The 11,661-nt window shown below is 45.2% G+C and overlaps 1 pseudogene; it reads left to right on the forward strand.

Moving 5' to 3' along the window:
* Positions 1 to 215: 215 nt before the first annotated feature.
* LOC129715701 (interferon-induced protein with tetratricopeptide repeats 1-like) lies at positions 216 to 11,208 on the forward strand (annotated as a pseudogene).
* The last annotated feature ends 453 nt before the right edge of the window (positions 11,209 to 11,661 follow it).

Genomic DNA, 11,661 nt, shown 5'->3' on the forward strand with positions numbered 1-11,661 from the left:
TGTTGCTATCCTGTTCTGGGCTTGTATTGGATCCAGGCAGTTCCACCACAGACACACTGCAATTTCATTGCTGTCATTTCTTGCAAAAGCTAGTTTCACTTTCTTGCAAAAGCTAGTCTGGAGAACGGTTTCGGCCCGAAACGTCGCCCATTTCTTTCGCTGCATATATGCTGAGTTTCTCCAGCATTTTTGTTTACCTTCACTTTCGAGGTTGAGTTTCTATCCAGCATCAGGAAAAGACTGAGTGAGGAAATCATTTCCTGCAGCACCTTCTCAATCGACTCAACAGTAAAAGTGCAGCTAAAGCTGTGAACAGAAATTCAAAGAGCTTTGTATCTAATGAACACCATGAGGTAGAGAACACTGTAATTCCTTCTGTATTAAGTTGATGTGTTAATCATTGTTGGTTTGCAAGTATGTGTAATGCGTTACGTTACATTTAATGCATGTAGTTGGTACTGTATGTTCAGAGATACATCATTAAATGTAGGTTAACGTGTAGAAACATAGAAAATAGGTGCAGGAGGAGGCAATTCAGCCCTTCGAGCCAGCACCGCCATTCATTGTGATCATGGCTGATCATCCCCAATCAACAGTGCCTGCCTTCTCCCCATATCCCTTGATTCCATCAGCCCCTAGAGCTATATCTAACTCTCTCTTAAATCCATACAGTGATTTGGCCTCCACTGCCCTCTGCAGCAGAGAATTCCACAAATTCACAACTCTCCGGGTGAGAACGTTTTTTCTCACCTCAGTCCTAAATGGCCACCCCTTCCGTGGCCCCTGGTTCTGGACTCGCCCAATATTGGGAACATTTTTCCTGCATCTAGCTTGTACAGTCCTTTTATAATTTTATTTGTTTCTATAAGATCCAGAAAGAAAGTTATTTCAAGCTGATGAATTTTCATTATTAGAACAACATCTTATCTCCTATCTGGCAAAATTACAGCCAAACTTCAGAAAGCAAATGTTTGTTGTTATTCAGACTACTTGTATGTGTCATAGTTTCTCTGTCATGGTGGTTACATGTGTGTTCTATAGACAAAAGTGGGCTTTTTGATCCACCATCTACACTAATCCTATTTGATACCAGTTCAATGGATATTTATTGTCACAAATGCAAATAATCAGTACATAGTGAAATTCATTTTGCATACAATGCCAGTGCCATCATGTGTGATGCCATTTCATTGAGTTCACCGTCTGGATTCCCGTGTGCTCGTTCTACCGGAGCGACTCCCGATCCCCTCCGTCGTCCACGACCGGCTCGGCCCGCGAACCGTCGTCCCTCTCATCTCCTCGCCGGACATCTTATGTCCCGGGGGCAACCTCCTGCAGCCTACCTTCGAGGCACTGGAGGCATTAACCCGGTTCACCTTCCTACCGGCCCTTGGTCTCCACGCCCAATGTCTCCAGCAACTCCATCCCAGTATTCCACATCCGATGAGCTATCGGGCGGTTCCGCGTCCAAGGAGCCTCCAAGCGAGTCCAGCCGCCCGCTGAATGCGCCCGGTTTCGGCTCTTCTACCGTCTGATGGACTGTCCAGTGACGGAGCCTCCGGCGGTTCCACGTCTAACGAGTTCTGGGTTGGTTCGGCCGTCCGACGAGTCTTCTGTGGCTTGGTGATGCAGTGCTCGACTAGATACATCTTAAACATTGTTCCTGTCTCAACACGCACTCAGGCGCTGGGTTTAGATTTAAACTATCCTCCTCTGTAACTAATTCCTTCTTGAGCTCTCTCTAAGCCTCTTATCTTTCATTCTAAATCTATGCCAGCAGGCAGGTTTGCCACTGCTACACGGGTGGGTTTAAACTAAATAGTGTGGGAGGGGGGCGGTGACAAATTTGAAATGCAAGGATGGAGTTAAAGGGAAAGAGAGTATAGGGAAAGTTAAAAATAGACCCCAGAATGAACGGGGCGGAAAGCTCATGAAGGGAAAAGAGAGTATGGCCAAGTGAAATAGGAATGCAGGTAAACTGGGAAAATCAGGTTGGTTCAGGACCTCAAGAAAGTGAGTTTGTAGAGTGCCTCTGAGATGGATTCTTAGAGCAGCTTGTACTGGAGCCTACCAGAGAGAAGGCAATTCTGGATTTAGTATTGTCTAATGAGCCCGATTTAATAAGGGAACTCAAGGTAAAGGAACCGCAAGGAGGTGGCGAGCATAATATGATAAGTTTTAATCTGCAATTTGAGAAGGAGAAGGTTAAATCAGAAGTGTCAGTGGTGCAGTTGAACAAAGGGGACTATGAAAGCATAAGAGAGGAGCTGGCCAAGGTAGACTGGAAAAGGATCCTAGCAGGAATGATAGTGGAACAGCAATGGCAGGAATTTCTGGGCATAATCCAGAAGATGCAGGATCATTTCATTCAAAAGAGGAAGAACGATTCTAAGGGGATTAAGAGGCAGCCGTGGCTGACAAGGGAAGTTAGGGATGGAAAAAAAAGAAAAGAAAAGGTGCATAACATAGCAAAGAGTAGCGGGAAGCCATATGGGCTCTGCCCGGTGGCTCAGCACTTCAACTCTCCCTCCCATTCCATATCTGACCTCTCTGTCCTGGGTCTCCTCCATGGCCAGAGGAGCACCACCATGGCCAGAGCGCTTGGGGAGTCTGCACCTGGGGGCATGAAATTGAATTTGGGTAGCCCTTGCTGTCTCCTCCCCTTCCTATCTCTCCCTCAGCACCTCCCCCCATCATGAAGAAGGGTTTTGGCCTGAAACGTTGCCTATTTCCTTCGCTGAATTGATGCTGCTGCACCCGATGAGTTTCTCCAGCATTTCTGTGTACCCTGGGCTCTATGGGATTTTGGTGAAGCTACATTTGAAATACTGCATGCAATTCTGGTTCCCCCGATACAGGAAGGATGTACAGCTGCAGTTACTCTTGCACTGTTAGCAGCAGGCAATGTTGGGGAAGTTAAAGCCACCCACTATGACAACAACGTTGCTTTTAAACCTTTGTATAATATGTCTCCAATTCTGTCCCTCTACCCCCCTGGTGATCAGGATGCCTATAGTACAGGGGTTTGGAACCTGCAGCCTTAAGGCCACATGCGGCCTTCATAGGCCATTAAGTTCGGCCTTTTGAATGAATACAAATTGTGTAGAACAAATCCTTTTATTTTTATTGATATGTTTTGTTCGTCTTTTATTATTTTAATTTTAATCTTAAAATAAACGTATTTAAAATACCAACGAGTAAAAGAAGATTCAACAAAATAGTCCTCCCTGATTGACAGCCACAATTAAAACATTAGTAAGCCATGAGGGCTATTTTAACAAAATAATGTAAGTTTTGAATTATATCTGATCTGAAGTATGGTCTATGCGGCCTTATTAGATTACAGCCAACTTAATGCGGCCTTCCACCATGAAAAGGTTCCCCAGCCCTGCTATAGTACAATCCCATCATAATGACTGCACCTTCCTTATTGTTTACCTCAACCACATTTCCCCAGTGGATGTATTCTCCAATGAGTCCTCCCTGTGTACAGCTGTGACATTCTACCTTATTAGTAGTGCATCTCCTCCACCTCCTTTACCTCCCTCTCTATCATGTCTAAAACATCAAAACCTTGAAGCATTAAACTGCCAGTCCTGTCCCTTTCACAACCAAGCGACTATAAAGTTATGTTCAAGAATGAACTGCAGATGCTGGAAGATCGAAGGTACACAAAATTGCTGGAGAAACTCAGCGGGTGCAACAGCATCTATGGAGCGAAGAAAATAGGCGACGTTTCGGGCCGAAACCCTTCTTCAGACTGATGGTCTATAGTCTAAGTTCACAACATCATCCTTCTATTCCAGACTGATTCCTCTAAAACGTCTATTTCCAAAATACTACTTGCATTGAAATAAACTCAGCTCAGCCCCTCAGCCTCACCATGTTCATTAACCTGTCCCTGATTGTCCTTTCTTTGGGACTAACTTTTCATAACCTCCATCTTCCCATTAGTCTCTCTATTTGCTGACCTGCTGCTCCATTTCCCACCTCACCGAAACTCTAGTTTAAATTCCATCGAGTAGCACTAGAATAATTTCCTATGAGATATTGGGTTCCTACCAGTTCAGGAGAAACTAATCCTTCTTGTATGGGTCTCACCCACCCTTAAAGGGAGCCCAATGATGAATATCAGCACGGGAGCTCCTCAAGGCTGCGTGCTCAGCCCCCTGCTGTACTCACTCTATACTCATGACTGCGTAGCCAGTCACAGAACGAACTCCATCATCAAGTTCGCTGACGACACCACTGTTGTGGGACGTATCACTGATGGGGATGTCAGAATATAGAAGAGAGATCCAGCAACTGTCCATATGGTGCCAGCACAATAACCTGGCCCTCAACACCAGCAAAACCAAGGAACTGATTGTGGACTTTAGAAGGAGTAGGATGGGGACCCACAGCCCTGTTTATATCAACGGGTCGATGGTTGAAAAGGTCAAGAACTTCAAATTCCTGGGCGTGCACATCTCTGAAGATCTTTCCAGGTCCGAGAACACTAATGCAATTAACAAGAAAGCTCATCAGCGCCTCTACTTCCTGAGAAGATTCCAGGGAGTCGGGTTGTCAAGGAGGACTCTCTCTAACTTCTACAGGTGCACAGTAGAGAGCATGCTGACCGGTTGCATCGTGGCTTGGTTTGGCAACTTGAGCGCCCTGGAGAGGAAAAGACTACAAAAAGTAGTAAACACTGCCTAGTCCATCATCGGCTCTGACCTTCCTTCCATCGAGGGGATTTATCGCAGTCGCTGCCTCAAAAAGGCTGGCAGTATCATCAAAGACCCACACCATGCTGGCCACACACTCATCTCCCCGCAACCTTCAGGTAGAAGATACAGGATCCTGAAGACTGCAACAACCAGGTTCAGGAATAGCTACTTCCCCACACAGCCATCAGGCTATTAAACCCAGCTCGGACAAAACTCTGATTATTAATAACCTGTTATTTGCACTTGATCAGTTTATTTATCCATGTGTGTATATATTTATATTATGGCATATGGACACACTGATCTGTTTTTGTAGTAAATGCCTACTATGTTCTGTCGTGCTGAAGCAAAGCTAGAATTTCATTGTCCTATCAGGGACACATGACAATAAACTCACTTGAACTTGAACTACCTGACGTACTCCCTCCTGCACAAGCTCCTTAGCCATGTATTGTATTGAACTGTACTATCTTTCTATTCCTTGCCTCATTAGAAGCAAAGAAACGTAGAAAATAGGTGCAGGAGGAGGCCATACGGCCCTTTGAGCCGGCTCCTCCATTCATTGATGGCTGATCGTCCCCTATCAATAACCCGTGCCTGCCTTCTCCCCATATCCCTTGATTCCACTAGCCCCTAGTGCTCTATCTAAAGGGCCTATCACACCAACATGCAATTGCATGCTTCTAGCGCGACCAAACGTGGTTGCTTGGGGCGTACGGTCGCTTGGGGCGTGTCCCATTTCGAAGCGCGGAGGCGTATGGAGTTGTGAAGGGCTGGTCCCCACATCGCGCGGGGCCCCGAAAGTCCGCACTGTCCGAAAGTTCCACGCGCCAACGGCCTGTCGGCCCACAGACACATTGAGGGCGTACGCTGCGTCTTGACGTTGCGCGATGACATCACCGCCCGGCGTGCCATTGCGTGATGACGTCACCGCCCGACGCCATGCGACGTCCAAATACAGTCGGCCCGCCTCCTGCCCAGATGATTGGTGAGGATGACACGAATTGCGTCACGCGCAAACTTAGCGCAAACTTTGCGTGTACTTAGCGCATACTTACCGCAAACGTAGCGCGAACTCCGCTTCCGTTTGGTTGTGCCAAACGCAGGCAATCACATGCTGGTGGGACACGCCCTTAACTCTCTCTTAAATCCATCCAGTGACTTGGCCTCCACTGCCCTCTGTGGCAGGGAATTCGACAAATTCACAACTCTCAGAGTGAAAAAAAAATTATCACCTCAGTCTTAAATGACCTCCCCTTTATTCTAAGACTGTAGCCCCTGGTTCTGGACTGGCCAAACATTGGGAACATTTTTCCTGCATCTAGATTCTCCAGTCCTTATATAATTTTATACGCTTCTATAAGAACCCCCTCATCTTTCTAAACTCCAATGAATACAAGCCTAGTCTTTTCAATCTATCCTCATATGACAGTCCCGCCATCCCAGGGATCAATCTTGTGAACCTACGCTGCACTGCCTCAATCACAATGATTGAGGCAGGATTAGCATGTGGCATGGGTAGCAATTTGAGGTTACAACATGGATGGTGTAGACAGAACCTTTTTCCCAAGATGGAAATGTCCAACACTACGGCATGGCTATACGGTGAGAGGAGGATCCTGGGCAACCTGGAGGTCCTACACTTAACCTACTACCCAACTCCCAAAATTGCAGGACCTCATCTCCCTTCTGAAATATGTCATTGCCATCAACATGGACAATCAACACTGGGGACTTACCCTCCCCTCTTAGAATATCCAATGTTCTCTCCCAGTCATCGTTGACCCTTGCATCAGGGAGGCAACACACCATCCCAGAGTCTTGCCTGGAGACTGCTTCAATTCCGTTAGAAAATAATCAAATGCAGCTTGTCTAATGTGCTGACTACAATGCATTCAGAAAGTATTCAGACCCCTTCACTTTTTCCACATTTTGTTACATTACAGCCTTAATTTAAAATGGATTAAATTATTTTTCTTGTCATCAATCTACACACAATACCCTGTAATAAAAAAGCAAAAACAGGTGTTTAGAATTTTTTGCAAAGTAATTAAAAGTAAATAACTAATATCACATTTACATAAGGATTCAGACCCTTTGCTATGACACTCATAATTGAGCTTAGGTTCATCTTGATTCCATTGATTATGCTTGAGATGTTTCTACAACTTGATTGGAGTCCACCAGTGGTAAATGGAATTGATTGGACATGATTTGGAAAGGCACACACCTGTCTATATAAGGTCCTGCAGTTGACAGTGCATGTCAAAGCAAAAACCAAGCCATAAAGACAAATGAATTGTCCGTAGACCTCCGAGACAAGATTGTGTTCAGACACATTGTCACAGATCAGGGGTAAATGAGTATAAAACCAGGACTTGCTGCAGCAGTGCAGGTTCCGGAGAGCACCCAGTGGCCTCCGTCATTCGTAAATGGAAGAACTTTGGAACCACCAGGACTCTTCATAGAGACGGGGCCACTCCTCAGTAAAAGGCCATGCCCCCTCTTGGACAAAATGTATGAGCAATCGGGGGATGAAACCAAGGAATGCTTTGGTCAGGGAGATGACTAAGAACCCAATGGTCACTCAGACAGAACTCCAGAGTTCCTCTGTGGAGATGGATCGAGGGAACTTACCAAAGTACAGAAGGACAACTATATCTGCCAGAGCACTCCACCAGGAGGTGGTTTTCATGACATGTCTGCGAAAGTCCTTGAGTGGCCCAGCCAGAGCACAGACTTGAACCCGATCTAACATCTCTGGAGGGACCTGAAAATAGCTGTGCATTGATGCCCCTGAGAGAGCTTGATAGGATCTGCAGAGAAGAATAGTAAAATTTACCCAAATACAAGTGTGCCAAGCTTGTAGCGTCATACCCAAGAAGACATGAAGGCTGTAATCGCAGCCAAAGGAGCATTAACAAAGCACTAAGTAAAGGGTCTGAATACTTATGTAAATGTGATATTTCAGTCATTTCTTTCTAATTACTTTGCAAATATTTCTAAACACCTGTTTTCGCTTATTTATTACAGGGTTTTGTGTGATGATTGATGGTAAAAAACAATAATTTAATCCATTTTATAATAAGGCTGTAACGTAACAAAATGTGGAAAAAGTGAAGGGGTCTGAATACTTTCTGAATGTACTATATTTGTGAGATTGAGGGACAGACCTGCTTCACGTGGTCTGACATGGAATTTGATGAATTTTCTTCTCTTGCAGCAGCAGAATGGGAGATTTGTTGAAAGAGAAGCTCGATCAGCTTCAGTGTCACTTCACGTGGAGCCCACAGAAGGAGACCATTGACCTGGATGATATGGTGTACAGATTACAAGATGCCATAATCTTTGCAGATAAATATCAAGCTGCATCCTACAACCAACTCGCTTTTGTAAACTGCCTGCAAGGCAACAGTGAGGAAGCTATTCAAAACTTAAAGGAAGCTGAAAAGATTCTGAGGGAGAACCACAAAGATGCATTTGAAAGAAACAGCATCATCACCTATGGAAACTATGCCTGGGTGCATTACCACATGGGACAACTGGACAAGGCCCAGTCCTACCTCGACAAGCTGGAGATGATCTGTAAACCACTCACTGATGGTCCTCGCTATACAGCAATGATACCTGAAGTGTATGGGGAGAAGGGATGGTCATTGTTTAGTTCTGCTGCTCCACACTATGAGGAGGCTATGAAATGTTTTGAGAAAGCTCTGGAGGAAGATCCCAATAACACGGAGTGGATCATGGGCAAAGCAACTGTTCTGTCCCGTCTGGAATCACATTCTGGAACCCCAGAGAGTCATGAAAGTAGTCAGTCAGTGAATTATCTGCGGCGTGTACTGGAGCTAGATCCAGATGATTCAATGGCCATGGTGCTGCTGGCCTTAAAATTGCAAGGATTCAGTAAAAGTGAAGAAGCAAATAAATTAGTTGAGCAAGCATTGCAGAAGTCCAGTAACGATCCATATGTGCTTCGTAATTCGGCAAATTTTTACAGAGAAAAGGAGCAGTGGAGAAAGCAATCAATCTATTCGAGCAAGCGTTAGAATTAACTCCACACTCGTGCTTCTTACACCACCAAATTGGAATATATTATAAAATTGAACTGAACAAACGTGGTGATAAAAATCCTCGCAGACCCGCAACTCAGCAGCAAACTGAGTTGATCAGTCAATGTAAATATCGCTTTGGAAAAGCCTCTGAGTGCCGTCCAAGGTCAGCTATTAGACCAATGTTGGGCTTAGCAGATATTTACATAATAGATGGAGAGTATTATAAGGCAGAGGAGATCTACAATAATCTGATGAAATTGGAGGACAACCGTCCAGAAAACATACAGCAGATATGTTTACGGGCTGGGTCATTTGAACTGTATCAGAAAGGATCGGAATCAAGTGCCATCAGCCTATTTCTGAAAGGGGTGAAGATTGAATATGATTCAAAAGATCGGAAAAAGTGTAAGAAAAAATTGGAGAAGTGGGCAGATAAAAAGCTTTGCTATGCTCCACATGACAGCAAAGCTCTTGGTGTGAGAGGGTTACTGTATCAGCTGGATGGGAACAAGTCCAAGGCTATTGAATACTTTGAAAATGCCTTGGGGATGGATCATGAGAATGAAGAATATCTGAATACTCTTTCAGAATTGAGTCATAGTCATTGAGCACCACAAGGATGCTTATAATATGCACCGATTTCATCTGATCTAAGGATAGTCAAGTCAACTTTATTTCTATAGCACATTTAAAAACAACTCTCGTTGACCAAAGTGCTTTACAGCAGTGCAGGTACTAATGTGCTCCATACAGTGGTACATAGATCTAAAAATACCTACATAAATACATATGTACAGCGCTCCCACAGAGGACGCTTGTGAGAGAAATAAGTTTTAAGTCTAAACTTAAAAGAGTTGATGGAGCGGGCAGTTCTGCTGGGAAGAGGGATGCTGTTCCATAGTCTAGGTGCTGCAACCACAAAAGCACGGTCGCCCCTGAGTTTATGCCAAGACCGCGGGATGGTCAGTAACCCCAAGTCGGCCGACAAGAGAGTCCTGGAGGTGGTATGGTGGGTTAGCAGATTTTTAATGTAGGTGGGGGCAAGCCCGTTAATGGCTTTGTATACATAAAGGGGGAGCTTGAAATTGATTCTGAACCACACTGGGAGCCAGTGGAGAGAGGCCAGAATCGGGGTGATGTGGTCCCGTTTTTGGGTGCTTGTCAGAAGTCTCGCTGCGGCGTTTTGGACCAACTGCAGATGGGACAGGAATGATTGGCTGATGCCAGTGTAATCAAGGCGGGAGGAGATAAATGAGTGAATGATCTTTTCGAGGTCGTCAAATTGGAGGAATGGTTTTATTTTAGCTATCGTGCGAAGCTGGAAGAAGCTAGCTTTTACCACGGCATTGACTTGTTTGTCAAACTTCAATGCAGATTCAAATATCACGCCAAGGTTTTTAATGTGAGGTTTGAGTAATGGGGTAAAGCTTCCAAGGCTGCCTGCTATCGTTTTGATTGAGTCTGAGGGGTGAGTAGGATGACCTCAGATTTGCTCTCGTTTAGTTGGAGGAAGTTCTGGGCCATCCAACACTTTATATCCTCGAAGCAGTGCATAAGGCTGAATAGATTTGATCGGTTGTTGGGTTTCAAGGGGAGATCGAGCTGTGTATCTTCTGCATAGCAGTGGAAGGAAATGCCGTGCCTTTGAATGACTTGGCCTAAGGGGAGTATATACAGGGAGAAGAGAATGGGACCCAGGATGGAACCTTGTGGAACCCCGCAGCAAAGGCTAGCTCGGGAGGAGAAAGAGTTGCCTATGTTTGTAGAGAATCTCCTATCTTTGAGGTAGGAGAGGAACCAGCTCAGTGCAGTGCCATCAATACCAACCCTGTACCGGAGACGGTCAATTAGGATGGTGTGGTCCGCTGTATCAAACGCTGCGCTGATGTCGAAAAGGAGCAGGATTGCACAGTCACCCGAATCAATGGTGAGCAGTAGGTCATTATGTACCTTCAACAAGGCAGACTCTGTGCAGTGGTGAGCCCTGAAACCTGATTGGAAAGTTTCCAAGATAGTATTTGGTGAAGGTAAGGCATTAGTTGATTTAGAATTACCTTTTCAAGGACTTTTGAAAGGAAAGGCAGTTTGGAAATAGGTCTGTGGTTGCTAGGCAATGTGGGGTCTAGGTTAGGTTTTTTCAGAAGGGGCTGGACCACCGCGTGCTTGAAGCAGGTTGGAACAGTGTCAGTGGCCAGAGTATTATTGATGATGGCGAGGATGCTGGGACCGGCTATTGCAATGACATCCTTCAGAAGGGCAGAGGGGACAACGTCGAGGGGGCGGGTAGCAGGTTTCATAGTGGAGACCAGCTTTACAAGGGAGGATAGAGTAATGGTTGGAAACAGTCTAATTTAGAAGAACGGACCAATGAGACAGCTAGGTCATGGATTGGAGCGGAAATATTCGTTCCGATGTTCTTAACTTTGCTGGTGAAAAATGTAATAAATTCTTCAAACTTAGCAGGGGACCCAGCTAAGCTGGTACTGGGGGCAGGACATATGACAGAGGTAATGGTACTAAAAAGAACCTTGGAGTTATGGGCGTTTTTGGAAGCCCTCTCTTCTTAGGGCTCTGGTGGCATCATTGAGCCAGGGCCAGGCTTCAGTCTTGGGCTTTTTCATTTTAAGAGGAGCAACAGAATCCAGGATGGAAGAGCACGTGGTATTGAATAAAGAAATTAGGTCGTCAGTGCTGAGATGGAGGAGAGAGGCCTCGATGGTGCAGATGTCGGGGGCGGCTATGAGAGCCTCAGAGAACTTACTGGCACTCAAAGAGTTTACATAGCAGGAGTAGTGAACAGGGAGATAGGTTGGGTGATGTGTGTGTTTTACTAATTATATTCTGATAGCATCTTCTTTGAATGAAGGCTCTAGTTATGAGTGTGAAGTTTTCAAAAA

Source organism: Leucoraja erinacea, unplaced genomic scaffold (assembly GCF_028641065.1).
Source record: "Leucoraja erinacea ecotype New England unplaced genomic scaffold, Leri_hhj_1 Leri_1337S, whole genome shotgun sequence".
NCBI lineage: Eukaryota > Metazoa > Chordata > Chondrichthyes > Rajiformes > Rajidae > Leucoraja > Leucoraja erinaceus.